At 41.5% G+C, this 15,136-nt stretch overlaps 1 pseudogene; it reads right to left on the bottom strand.

Annotated features, from left to right (window-relative positions):
* Positions 1-6,437: 6,437 nt before the first annotated feature.
* LOC120905232 overlaps positions 6,438-15,136 on the bottom strand; it is a 29,144-nt pseudogene continuing 20,445 nt past the window's right edge.

Below are 15,136 nucleotides of genomic sequence, written 5' to 3'. Positions count from 1 at the left end.
ATTTTGCCAAACAATTTGGAGCCGCTTCAGAAAATACGTTAAGGCCGGGCTACATTGATCGTACTCTCTGGTGTAATTTCAATTTTCACTAGCGCATCTGGCGGCGGTTGGAGGAAGCATTTTGCCAAACAATTTGTAGCCGCTTCAGAAAATATGTTATTTTTCCAATGTTTTTTACTTTGACTGGACTGAAAAAGCTATGAAATTCATAGATAAATATGTTGTGCAAGTATTTCAGCCATTTTTGCATCAAAAACGATGAAAAAACAACTTAAATTTGAGATCCAGCACGACCATTCCCTCGACGACCAAAAATCTTCAGCCGCCGCCAGATGCGCTAGTGAAAATTGAAATTACAGCAGTGAGTACGATCATCGTAGCTCGGCCTTTAAGGCCGGGCTACATTGATCGTACCCATAGCGTAATTTCAATTTTCACTAGCGCATCTGGCGGCGGCTGGCTGAAGCATTTTGCCAAACAATTTGTAGCCGCTTCAGAAAATATGTTATTTTTCCATGTTTTTTATTTAAACTGGTTTGGAAAAGCTATGCAATTGATAGATAAATATGTTGTGCATGTATTTCAGCCATTTTCGCATCAAAACCGATGAAAAACAACTTAAATTTGAGATCTGGCATGACCATTCCCTCGACGACTTCCACCAGCTTCCGCCAGATGCGCTAGTGAAAATCAAAATTACACTACGGAGTACGGTCAATGTAGCCCGGCCTTTACACCTTTCCAATTACATCGTGCATGGACACACTTCATATCTACTAGACTAGCCCTAACTATCGATCAGGGAAGAACTAGAGCGCATTTGGCAATAAGCCGACGCAAGCGGCCTCAGATTTCGCTTTCTTTGTATGAAAGTCATTCAAGACTGCTTAATTTAAAGAAACTTGTTCGATTTTATAACGCTTTACAAATAAATGATGCTTAAAATACATATTCACACTTTAAGGCCGGGCTACATTGATCGTACTCGCACGCGTAATTTTGATTTTCACTAGCGCATCTGGCGGCGGCTGACCGAAGCATTTTGCCAAACAATTTGGAGCCGCTCCAGAAAATACGTTAATTTTCCATGTTTTTACTTAAATCGGAGGAGAAAAGTTTTGTAAAACGTAGATATACATGTTTTGCACGCATTGCATCCATTTTTGCAATGGAAAACGATGGAAAAACTACTTAATTTTGAGATCCGGCAGGTCCATTCCCTCGATGACCAAAAAAGCTTCCACCAGCCGCCGCCAGATGCGCTAGTGAAAATCAAAATTACGCATGCGAGTACGGTCAATCCCATATAACCAAGATACCGAAAACGCCACCAATTTCTTGTACTAAAATCCAGTTCCATCAAACAAAGCTAAAAACTATCAGTTTGGTGGGTTAAGCCACACGGCCACAGAAGCAGCCACTTCAATGTTGAAGTCAGTTTTTTGCACGGGCAATTTATTTGCTCAACATGTTTCACCTGTGTTAAAATTTTATTTAATTGTGCAAAGGAAGCAATTAAACGTGTGTGTTTAAGTTGGTTTGTTGTAAAACATTCATGTGTAATATGTGAATATGTGTGTTTGTTTACTTGCGAATGATATCTTCCATTTCGCTGGTCAGTGCATAGTTTTTAGACTAATAATATTGCTGAAGTTGAAGTGCAGTGATGTAAGTTAATGAATTTAATCAATCGAGGAGTTAAAATATTGACCTTAGCCAACCCTTGACCAAATTTTTCCTCAAAGCATTTTTGGAAAAGGTGGGTTAAGGGTGGGCAGGATAAATACACCGGATCGGAACTGGCAGCTCCGATTGTTCTAAAATTTGGTGGGTTAACGACTGAATCGACCACCACAAACCCACGTGGGTTTGAAGTGGTTTTACAGTGGGTTAAGGACGATTTGGTTATTTGGGATGTAGCCCGGCCTTTAGAATTACGTTTACGATGCTCCCGAGTGAGTTTAAAAAGGGGAATCTTTATTATTCGACTGCGAAACTTAGACTAATTTGCTGTATTGATGTTTCGATGCTGCTAGGTGTTCTCCGCCTGCCGGTCACATTGCCAACCACCTGACGTGATAATATTCATCCCGTCTGTATGGTGTCGTCTGCATACCGGATGGTCCATCCGATCAATACGACACCGCACGTGGAGGTTCCGTTCCACCGCGCCGGTGGTCGTGGGAACCCGCTTTCAGTATGGTTACCGTTGGAACATATCTCCGCGCGTGGAGTGACATTGACGGCTCGCTTGCGACCGTGTGTTTGCCTAGCCCCTGTGTACATATCTTTAGATTGCAAAAATAACAACGAAAACCCGATTTTTCATTGGTAAACTACGCACTACGACCAAAACGACAGTTGTAAACAAAGTCTCCATGACATACTGTGATATTTGGTACACCGATGGCGATGGCGTTACGATGGCTGTGGGCCACGCAAAGGATGGCGGCTTTGTAAGTCAAACCCGTTCGAGTAACAGCAATCTTCTCAACCGTTCAACACCAGTAATTAACCTTTCCGCTAGTTGCTCTCTCAAGTAATTTGAGGAGCCTATGCCGCAGAAGGGTGTGAAGAGGGATGTGAGATTTCTTTCGTGATGCAAATATGAAAAATTAAAAAAGCGAGGTTTCTTAGAGTTGCAAAAATCGAATGCTTGTTTATTCTATGTTTGGTCCCTTTTATACCACCGGAAGCCCATACAATTTTAGAGTGTTAGTGTATCCTTTCCGAGGACATTGCATAAGTGTACGTACGCGTGAGTGTCGCATGTTAGTGTTTGTTACGCATATTTATTCCGCTTTTACACGCAGCGTACCCGGTTTCTAGTGTAAGGTGATCGCGCATCTCGCGAATTTACAGTTTGACACGTTCGTTACTGATATGTCGCAGGGAATATATTTTGAGAATGGAATCATCTTTATTCACTCAATGTGTACTCTGATCGAGCCTTACAGTGGTACTGCGTTATGCGTGTAACTATGCAACATATTCCCCTTAATTCAACCAATACGGCTCAAACCTAGCTAGTAGCCCACGAATCCTTCGAGGTCTTTCCGTTTTCAGGGGTTGAGCAGACAAATGCTATTTTCACACGAAGCTTCCTCCTGTAGACGCATCTAAAGGCCGGGCTACATTGATCGTACTCGCACGCGTAATTTTGATTTTCACTAGCGCATCTGGTGGCGGCTGGTGGAAGCTTTTTGGTCATCGAGGGAATGGACCTGCCGGATCTCAAAATTAAGTAGTTTTTCCATCGTTTTCTATTGCAAAAATGGATGCAATGCGTGCAAGACATGTGTATCTACGTTTTACAAAACTTTTCTCCTCCGATTTAACTAAAAACATGGAAAATTAACGTATTTTCTGGAGCGGCTCCAAATTGTTTGGCAAAATGCTTCGGCCAGCTGCCGCCAGATGCGCTAGTGAAAATCAAAATTACGCGTGCGAGTACGATCAATGTAGCCCGGCCTTTAAGAAAGTAAAAATTATGATACATGTTCTACTCATTGTAGGCTACAAGAAAACATAAAGGCCGGGCTACATTGATCGTACTCGCAAGCGTAATTTTGATTTTCACTAGCGCATCTGGCGGCGGCTGGTGGAAGCTTTTTTGGTCATCGAGGGAATGGACCTGCCGGATCTCAAAATGTAGTAGTTTTTCCATCGTTTTCCATTGCAAAAATGGATGCAATGCGTGCAAGACATGTGTATCTACGTTTTACAAAACTTTTCTCCTCCGATTTAAGTAAAAACATGGAAAATTAACGTATTTTCTGGAGCGGCTCCAAATTGTTTGGCAAAATGCTTCGGTCAGCCGCCGCCAGATGCGCTAGTGAAAATCAAAATTACGCGTGCGAGTACGATCAATGTAGCCCGGCCTTAAAGACTTTTGACATTTTACTCAGTACTTATTTCTACAGGGGTAAAATCCCAAATGACAATCCAGCCTGCTCTCACTATGGCGAGCTCAATGACAGCTGCTTCAACCCATACTGAGAGGCTATCATCGTTTCCTCCTGCATACTGAGCAAGCTTGTTTTTCCCTCGCTGAGGCGAGATGATTTTGTTTGTATGGTGAGCAGATCTATCGCCGATCATTGCTCTAATGAGATGATCGGGCAACAGCCGCTCACATGATGAAATCATGATGAGGTCGGATTTTCTAGTGAGTATAAATATCTTCACCACATCGAGCCGCCATTGTATTGTGGTTTGAGGAGAACATTGGATTATCAACGAATTGTTTACCTTTGTAAAACGTGCAATAATTGTCCGCTGGCTACATTTCTCTATTCTTTTGTTAAAATAGCATATCAAATATCTCAAACCAGTTAAAATATAGTGAAATGTTGTACCGGACACACGATGCTTTGAAGAAAACGTAAAATGAAACATATGAAGATGATGAACATCTTCCCTAACTAATAGTTGATGTACAGCCTCTAGGTAAGTGTAAAATACTCAACAGAGTGCTGTTGTCCATGTAAAAAAGTTTTTAAATTGCAGATGATGATTCTTTCTCCATCACAGATATCAACAAAAAATGAAGCAGCGTTTGACGATGAAGAAGATACCCAGTTGTGCGATGGCCATTAACCGTCAACGTTGAAAACCAAGAGCAATATTACATGGATTGAACATACCTAGAGATAATACGCATCGAGTCAAATTTAAAACGGAAAATAGTGGTCCACAAAAGGCGAAAATAATGACGAAAGAAACGAGTGCGGTGGGGCCGCAACACCATCTATTATTTCATGAAAGGCCATGTTTTGGATTGTGTGTGATTGTTAGCAATGGCGGATTAAGGCGAGTGGAGGACCTAAGCGGTCACCCGAAAGTAGAGGCTTGATTGAAGCGTCTAGCAGGGGATTGTATTAAATGTCCTAACCAAAGAAGGATTGAGTAGCAATTTTACTTGTGAGCGGGGCGTAGATGCCATTTTGGGGCTCCTGGCCGACACAGATGTTCGACACTTAAACAACTGAATACGATGGAACACATTAAAACTGAGAGAAATACACATCTAATCAATTACTTAAAAATAATATAATTGTATTGTTTCTTGATGTATTTTGTAGTTCTGACCTGCATGCACAATTCTAAAACATTCATATGAATCACAGAAAGGCCTAAAGCCTAAAGACCTGCCTAATAAACTTGAAAATAACACCCGGCAAAGAACCATAAAAAGCTAAATACAATCACGTGCTTTTAATGGTTTGTAGTGTAAATTGAGTGACAAAGCCGACTGGCCACATGTACATAACATGTGCTGTATTGCAGTGTTCTTACATCCTCTGTTATTTGCAAATTCATCCATGCTTAGAAAGCGTACACTCCTTTTCCACTGCTAGTCACATTGGAATTGCTTCAGTCATTATTTGCACTTGGAGGATTTATACATTCTAATTTCCCAAATTTTCTTCCAATACTTTTTCTTTGTCTAGCCTGGATCCTAAATCAGCAGCAACCATTCAAAAAGAATCAAATTTAGTTTCCACAATTCACGAAAAACCAATTCATTACTTGCACTCTCCATCGTATGCTCTTCATCATCCATTGATGTTTCTCAAACTCCATGCAATCATCCAAGGTAACACGATATCATCGTAAATAATTTCACTGGTGCGTTGATCTATTTCCGCTTCAAGGTTCGATGCGTCTACTAGTGCCTTTTAAACGAACTAAATTTTGAAGCCTTCAATGGTTTACAAGTTTAATTGAGCTGTTCTGACTTGATGTACTGCGGATCAAATCCAACCACGGCAGTACAACAAGTCAACAGATGAACTGAATAGAAAGGAAGAGTCAGAGTGTACTAGGGATGTAACGGTGGAAAAATTGAAAGAGGGGAATACCTTTTTTCGCCATGACTACCATGACGATGATTGCACTGATTTTCCCTTCCTTTTTTCTCACAGCACGCTGCTCATAGTGAGATCGCTTTCGTCTGAAAAGCGGAACGGAAAGCGACTTGCATCAAATGTCAACCCGATTTTCCGTGCTGAAATTGTCATCCGGGAACCCCTCTTATTCGACAGTCCGTCGCCTCTCAAATAAGAGAGGGTTCACTGTAGTTTTAATGTGATGTATTCAGAAGTCAACTTGAGAGTGAGTCATGAGGTGCAATCATGTTGCTTTTTAAACTCCGTCAATGGATGCTATGATTTACCACGTATTTCATATAACTTATTTGACACCTTTTTACTCTTGGTTTATCTGTTTGGGTCTTCACGTTCAAACTTTTTTGTAATATTTGTGTAGAATTTGGCTCTTTCGGTCAAAAAATTTTGCCGACCGCTAAGACATCCTTTTGCAGAATGTGTTTCTTCAATTAAGAAACAAAGAGCAAAACCATCACTTACCACATTCAATTTTGTCTTGTCTATAGTCATCAGCTTTGTTCTCAAACACATGCTCAAATTAGGTTGTTTTTTGGATTCTATTTCCTTTATTCTTACACATTGTTTTTTCTTTGTTTTCTACCGACTGAATAACAAATCACTTAAAATGAAATAAAAACCCTTTCTACGTTTACGCCCATCACGGACTATCCTATTTGATTGAATCTCCGTCGTGTCGCCAGAGAACGGCGCGCTGTAGAAATACAATTAAACTAATCAACCAACCGGCAAGTGGATTTAATTGGCCTGTGAACGAAAAAGGATGCAAAAATAGGAACAAAAACACACACACGTACGATGAGCAATGAGAAGGTGTGCTTTGAAATATGTATACACATTCACGCGCATCACAAATGCACCAACGTGGACGTGGTTAACCGCTTCCGTCCGCTTGCCATGCCCCGTTGGTGCATCTGATGTGCATCGTGAACAAAGAGCGATAGGAAAATAGGATATAGGATCAAAATTTTAACACCGTCCCAATACGCTTCCAAAATCAATAGCAGCGGTGGGAGGTGGGACTGTGTCATTTCCGGTTCGGCGTTTGAGTGAAGGACATTGAGATGGAAAATTTATGGACCAATCAAAGCCCCACTATACTGACCTGCACCGTCATCGGAAAGCAGCTGAAAGTGGCCCCGTTCGTCCATCCGTAGGCGACTCCATTTCGTTAGCGGCGTCGGATCTGTCCACCGATGGATGGTGGCGGGTTTTGCAATTGTGGAGAAAAAGACACTTGCGGTTAGGTGGATCGGATCGGCCAGAAAAACGCGGACTTTCAATTGTGGTATTGCGGTCCGGAACGCATTCCCCTCCCCCTTCCTCCCGTTGTTTGTGGTTACCGAATCCGTGTCCAAACCCACTTACCGTAATAGATGGTTTCGCGCTTGCGGATGTAACCGGAATCGGGCACGGTCAGCACGCAGCCGATCGAGGTCGGTGAGATGAGCAAATGTTTATCGATTTTCCGTAAACGGTCTTATTGTACATGTGGTTTGCATCGGCGGTGACCAGTGTGCGCGAGCTGACCAGGAACAGATTACCGCTAACGCTGTGTGTTTTCGGGTAGAGGGCCCCAAAACGGAAAGGAAGAAACGGGAAATGATGATCAGATCAAACATTTAACCAATATAGTGGCACAGGTGCAATGTTCGAATGTTGGCATCCTAGGGTAAAAGGGACCGCCACCGTTTCGATGCACTTACATCAGCAGCAGGTTCGGCTCGGGGTATATCATGAACACGCTGCACTTGATTAATAGCATGTTATCACTTTCGCCATCATTTTCGTAGTGCAGGAGTAACGTTTTTCGGGCACTGGAAAGAGAGGACAACAAGCATTAACAGTTTGTAATGAACTATCCCGGGCGCGTGCGGTGTACAAAGCTGCACCGTTCGGATGCTTTATTCCCTGTAAAACGTTGCCATTTCGGCGAGCACTGCGCTGTGCAAAGCAATGAGCTGAAAAGGAAAATTCTGTTCCGATACTCCGATAGGTCAGAAGGATGTAAAATTAATTCATGGAAATATAATATTCCATTCGGGGTCTACAGGCCAATTTCATTGTCAGCCCATTTCCTGTAGCACACAGTGCCGGCTCTGTAGCTTGTTTATATTTTTAATGATTAATTTGAATAATTCTGACGATATTCATTATTTATGAGTTAGTGAGGAAGCGTGAGCATTGCAGCACAAGCGAACGCAATACACTATTATACTTCAGAGAAAGTCAATGCAGTTTGGTGATGAGATATGGAATTTATGTTTGATAGTATCTTTGTTATTCATATGTGTCCTATATTTGGGTTGATAAAAATAGATTGATAAAAATACAGGGGAAAAAACAACATATTAATTTATCGGGATTCTTATGCAACATAGGTATAGGTGATTGGTGAATTTAAATAAAAAATGTACCAAATAAAGCTATGCACAATGAATGATGTTGGAGTTTCTGGAGGTACAACCATAGCTCTGCACAATTATTTTCATTAAGTAAGATATGAAACCATTAAGTAATAAACCTAATTATTAGTGTTCAATCAAATGAGCGATAATGAATGACATTTGTATATTATTTACAGTCAATTTTCAAGACTAATTTGTTACTATTTTCCATATACATACTTCTGAAATGAATGTATGGCTTTTTGTCATACATAGTAAAACCAGTGCTGCAAAATGTCATGGTCATCACGAGATATTCACCAACGAAAACAATGAATATATCCGTGGTAGCTTGATGCTCATTGCTGATAGTAAAAAAGTGCGTCATGACATGCCGAACGCGACATGCGAATGCTCGAGTCCAACGCGATACTCTCACTGACAAGCTTAGCATAATGCCGGCACAAGCGAAATCATGATTTTTTCTGGCTGTGCAGCACTGTGCCAAATTCCATTCTTTCGGTAACCAACACTCATGACTGAAACGAAGCTCAAATCAGCTCACGTACACAACTGAGATGATCAGAGTTAAGATTCAAACAGTTGGTGGACCAATCACATGCTTGATGACATTTTGTTTAGCATCCAACTGGTCACGACATTTTCTTCCAATGATAATCACGACATTCTTCGAATACACTTGGTGTGTGGTCTCAAGCAGAATAATGAGCATGCTTTCTCCTCTGTCTGGTTTGATAGTGTGTCGGGTCAAACAGAGTGAGAAACTATGCTAATTTTGTTTCTTAGAATCACTCGCACGCACCGCATATCTATCGCGATGATCACCGACTGAAAATATTACGACCAAGTGACTGACCAAGAGTTGGTTGCTCACAATGTCACCAAGCATGTAATGGTCGCACTAACTGCTTGAGTCTCACCTCCGATCATCACAGTAGAGCTCGTGATGCTGACATTATTTTGTTTCAGCCGGATTTTTGTCATGATTATGTCAGTGACATTTTGCAGATTTGATCACAGTAAAAAGTCATAGCTGACGCTGACATGGATTTTGTTTCAGTCAGATTTTTTTTATGACATCGACAGTGATATTTTGCAGCATTGGTAAAAACCCTAATGAAGTATCCTATAATTGAAGTGAATAAGAAAGTGAATATTTAATTTAATATTATATAAAGATGTATATTAGATCTGATTAAATTTGTATGTTTTAAGACTAGAGGTAGGCGGGGCAAAATGACACTGTTAAGCATATTTTCTGTATTCCATTGGACAAACTTTCTTCTTCTTCTTCTTTTGGCACAACAACCGACATCGGTCAAGGCCTGCATGTACTCACTAGTGAAGTGGACTTGGCTTTCAGTGACTTATTGTTACCATAGCAGGATAGTCAGTCCTAAGTATGGGGACACGCTCTCTATTCGGGGTTTGAACCCATGACGGGCATGTTGTTAAGTCGTTCGAGTTGACGACTGTACCACCAGACCGGCCCAAACAACAACCGGACAAACTTTACTCTGATATTTTAACGGCGACCAATGTGTTTACCTCTTATTCACGAAACAAAAATAGATATAAACTTATTAACAGCAAATATAAATGTATAAAATGAAATTTAATAGTCGTTCAAATGTTGTGTGGGGTAAAATGGTCTCCCTACGCTCAATACGCTAACGTAATCATTGATAAATGTCATGTGCTTTGATACACATTTTTTCTTTAAATATTTGGTAAATTCTTACGCAAGCTTATTTTTGAGGGAAGCAAAATAACATCGTTTTCACCAATTATTGTATTTATTTATTTTTTCTAAATCTTAGGAAATCTTAATAAAATGTTCATGGTGCGCATCAAACATTGTATTTGATGTTTTTCGATCGTTAGAAGTTATTGAAGAATGTTTAAGTTAACCAATAATGCAGGTGACCATTTCGCTCCACCAAACCATTTTGCCCCAGGTTCCCCTATATTGGTAAGACTTTGAGATTGGTTGTAAATAAGTTTAATATGACTTAAAAAGAAACTTAATATTTAAAATAAAATACTTCTTTATCCGAGTTTGTTACTAACGAGTTGATTTAAACATGGACTAACAATGTATGTATGAAAACAGCCATTGATTTTTTTACAGAAAAGAGAATACGCTTTTAATAATGCTTTCTGTTGTATGCTAATCCCTTTGTAATAGCCAAAGAGTCCTTTTGTGATTAAATAATCGCAAATTTTGCAATCGGTTGAAGTAAGTTCTCAAAACACAAAAACTGATCAGCATTAAGTATTTTCATTAATAATGAAAGTAGTTCATACCACATTGAACTTAAGAGATCAGTAGAGTTAAATAAGTTAAATATTTTCCTGAATGGCACTAGGTTCATTTATACAATTATACTATAAAAATCAATAAAAAATATGTTCATTGCGGTCATAGTTGAAACGTAATAAAACCAATTATGTAACAATAAAATCATTAATGAAAGAATTTTATTAAAACCATCGTTTTCTATCTATCCACAAATTGCCAACATCCGGAAACATCTTGAAGAACTATAAATAGACACTACACCGGTACGATGCAAAGGCAAACCCTAGTGCTGCAACCTAATATACCGCTCCACATTCCTATCCACCCGTTGCGCGCTTGAAGATGTAAATCAATAGATGCGATTACATCGTAAAATAAGCACAACGCAACACGATCCACCAGCCGACGTTTGCGAAAGCTTACGAAGGCACATTCCTTCAGGAAAGGTAATTACATCCGAGGCCTAATCGAATCACATACCATCACTACCACACCACTTGTGGGGATGTGGCTGGTGCGGAAGGAGGAATCCTTCCGTCTATGACAGATATCGAGCGCTATGGGAGCGGGCGGGCGTAGGATAGCATAGGATACCGTACGTACGTACGTACTTACCGACAATCTGAAACCGCGCCATTCGCCGATCGAACGAATCGTACGTCTGCACCGAACACATGTATTCGCCGCTGTGGTTCAGCTTCGGATTACGTATTACCAAGGCACGGTACTTGTAGTTGATGGAATCGGACATCGAGTAGTTGGTCTGCAGCTCGTTCTTGAACTGGTTCTGTGCGTCGCGACACGGCCGTTGTTTTTCCACCGCCGAGGAAGTAATCCAGTAGGAAAGCATGTTCGAGAGGAAAAGAACATTGGCATGGCATAAAGTGCTTCAAGCGGTTCGACCTCACTGTATACTCGCTAACGTGTACGAGGGGACATGATGGTATTAGAATTATGGATGGATTTCGAAGTGCGAGTACAGTACGATGCAGAGTATGATGGTCGTAAAGTTCATTAAATTGTTACATGTTTTCATTAAATGTTTGTTTATTTATTAGATAATGTGCAATTATCACTACATCGTTCTTAATCAAGTGAAGTGGAAAGATATACGATGTATTTTTATTAGTTTAATATGTTTTAAAGGATGGTATGCAGTAATAAAGAAGGATATTTTGTACAGCAAATTCCATACTTTTAGGCGCAATTGTTGCATACAAATGGTAAGCATAGAAAAACTATACAAAAAATTATAAGACAAGTCAAATGTAAAATTAATAATTCACATTCACGTGAATTTTTAACTGTTACTGTCTCCTGAAGATTGATGACGGTAAGATTTCGAAGAAATAATACATCCAAATTTGCACACCCGGTACCATCATCTCGCGCATCACACTGTACTGCACACCTCACGGAATGCCATTTTACGATCGAAGACGTTAATGAAGAGCAAAGCCCGCTGCTTCTACAACGACAGAGTCACGGTGGGAATGTATGTGGCTTGTGCTTGTACTGCCCCATTACGCCTTACCATTCCGACCGGTGTCCGGGACGGTATCCACTGGTAGATGAGCTTCTTGTTGAAGTACCACTTGAGCACGAAGCCGCACTCGCGCGCCTTAATCTCATACTGACAGTCCATGATGAGTGGCTTCAGGCCGGCGTCGGTTGTGAAGTTCAGTTCGCTCGGCACTGTAGACACGCTGGCGGGTAGCTGTTGCACGGTGGTGGATGTCATCGGCAGACCGGTGGTAACATCGTCATCTTCCCCACCACCATACTGTACCACCGACGAGGGTGTGCTCGATCCGACCGCATCGTAAGTGCTCCGATCGAGGACGTACGTCTTCGGTACGTTTAGGTTCGTTATGTGCACGGACTGGTACGCTGCGAATGAGTAAAGCGGGAAAATGGGAATCAGCCCAGGTACAAACTCGCACGACGGGCCGGTAGATCTACACCTACACACTGCTCATATGGTGGTTAGATTATAATTTTATGCAATTTCGCTTCCCCCAACGTGCGAGTGGGTTCCATTTTGGTTTGCGAAGCCGAATACATTTAGCCCTATTCTGCAAACCGCCGCTCGTTACTAAACACCGTTGCAGCAATCGCCTTCACCAAGCAATCCGCCAACACAAACCCCGAGCACACGGGGAGCGATTGCATCGAAAAGCAAAGCTACCAATACCGATGTCACGCGGAATAATCATCATCATTTGCATGTAAATTCATTTATCTTAATCACGGTGAACTTTGTGGCGCCGGGCAGTATGTGAAGGGGTAGTGCGAATCCTCCACTCCCATCATGGGAATGATTTTACGAGGAAAAGCGTTGGGAAAATGGCGCGACTTTCAACACGCCCTACCGCTGCCGGTACGGTTCGCTCACGTGCGGTGCTGTTTACTCGAAGCAGGCGGTGGAAAATGAAAATTCGTTTCGTTTCGCGAGACGAGATTGATGTAGCTAAAGGTACACAGCCCATGCTGTGCGATTTGCTGTTGTGCTGGTAGTCATGTTAAAAAGCATAACCGTAACTATCGTCCACACCCCTTTGCTTGCTTCTCTCGCTGTATTCCTCCAGGGTGCAGCAGAACGGGTGAGGTGGGTGGTTTGAGAACAAGAAAACAGCGTGGGCAATGCACTTGCTTAAGAATATGAATATTTCATTCAACTCGTGCCCCTTCCTTATGTTTTACGGTATGCTTTACGCGTAACTTTGTTGCGCGAACAATGTTTACGCCACGTAAGGGGAGAAGAAAAAACACGGAGATAGTCTTTGTTTCTCTTGTTTTTTTGTATCTCTATCTTTTGTACTTTTCTTTCACGGTTCTGCCCTTCCACGCGAGAACGTGGCGGTGTGTTGTGTGCTGTTCTGCACGATTAATGGAGCAAAATCTTGAATACTAAACTCCACCCCATCGTCACACCATCGTTGCAGCAGCTTGTTTATTATTGTGTAGTGGTGTGAAATGAAACACATCTGTAAAACAGCACGAAATGTCCGAAATGAAAAAGCATAAAGCGTGGATAGAAAACCATAACCATTATCACCCTTCGGTCGGTGGAAGCGATGGGAAGTTGGGTTTGCTAATGAAATTTGATACTTTTTTGTGCATTCTTAACAGTGATGATGGATCATTGTTTTAGCGAGAATAAATTTTATCCCTCCTCCGGGGAAGCTCAATTCCCATTTTTTGTTTTTTATTTTGTTGTTTTTTTTGTGTACCGTAATACAGCTAGCTTTCTTTGTAATGCATCCTGATTTTATTTGTAAGCTGTGTTGTTTTGCATTCATACCATCCGCCTCAGTTTCTGCTTGCCAAAGTTGCAATAGTTTTCACACCAACTCAAAAGCTTGCTACAACCATCCACTCAGTAAGCGCCTGCAGCTTATGCAATAGTGATTTGTTTTACGGGATCGTACAACTCGCACAACAACAAAATGGAAAACCCGACCAGTGCGCTGGGGACCACTCAACTTTAGCCTTGACGTGCCCGGTTGCTTTTAGTGCAATTAAAGCAATATCAATACGATGTAGCCTCATCGCATTTCGGGGATGGCAGTCGAGGGGTCCGTTCCGTTCCTGTGTTCCTGCGTACTACTCAGGGCTCAGGGAATTGGAAAAATGCATGATAAACTTGCTGCACTGTACTGTGCACCAGCCGGACGCTGCAGAGATATCGACTCTCGGTTGCAAGGGTACCAGCGGCCTTCTCTCGGAAGGGGAATACCAAACGGAAGCGGGTTGGAGGTGGAAAGTTTAATTCAATTTCATTCCACACCACCAAGTGCAGCAAGCGGTCAAGTGGGTCAAAGTTGTCGTGCTGGCTAGGGGTAGGATGCTTGCAAGGGGGGTAGGTGGTGTAGCTTACACTTTAACGTCCACCTTTTCGCATCTGGTGCTGTATGTGTGACATGAAGTGGGTAAATGGAAGGTGGTGCAGAGGGAATGCAAACGTGGCACTGTGTCCGTGGTATCGGTATCGGTGAGGTATCGGTATTGTTTGCTTTATACCAGCCACCGGGCGCCTCCATTGTGTGCTGTACAGTAAGATAGCAGACAATGTTTAGTTCGATGTTTGTAACAAAAGGTTTTGAAAAAGGTTCTTGTTGTGTTGTACTTTTAAGCTACAAATGATGGGCCAATCCCATGCTAGATCTGTCAAATTTAATGCTTAAAAACGTGCTCCTCCCCAGTTAGTATCTCGCGTATGGATGGCTTAAGTGGACCACATTAGTCACAGAGGCAGTCCTAGATCGACTACGCTTGTCGCACACACATGATAATGATAGGAAGAACCAGAAATTTAATATTAATTTAAATAGCTATAAATATGTTCATCAATTTACATCAGTTTAAAATGAAAATCAGTTTGTACGTGAGTAGTCTTTGGAAAATCATAATCGTACCCAACAAAAAGACTAAAACGAATTTAACTGTTTGATCTTTTCTCAAAATATCAAACTTTTCTCTTACTACCAATTAAACCACTAGCATCTATTGAGACA

This window comes from Anopheles arabiensis, chromosome 3, assembly GCF_016920715.1.
Source record: "Anopheles arabiensis isolate DONGOLA chromosome 3, AaraD3, whole genome shotgun sequence".
NCBI lineage: Eukaryota > Metazoa > Arthropoda > Insecta > Diptera > Culicidae > Anopheles > Anopheles arabiensis.
Note: the sequence above shows the minus strand (reverse complement) of the source record. Positions and strands in the feature narration are given on the sequence as shown.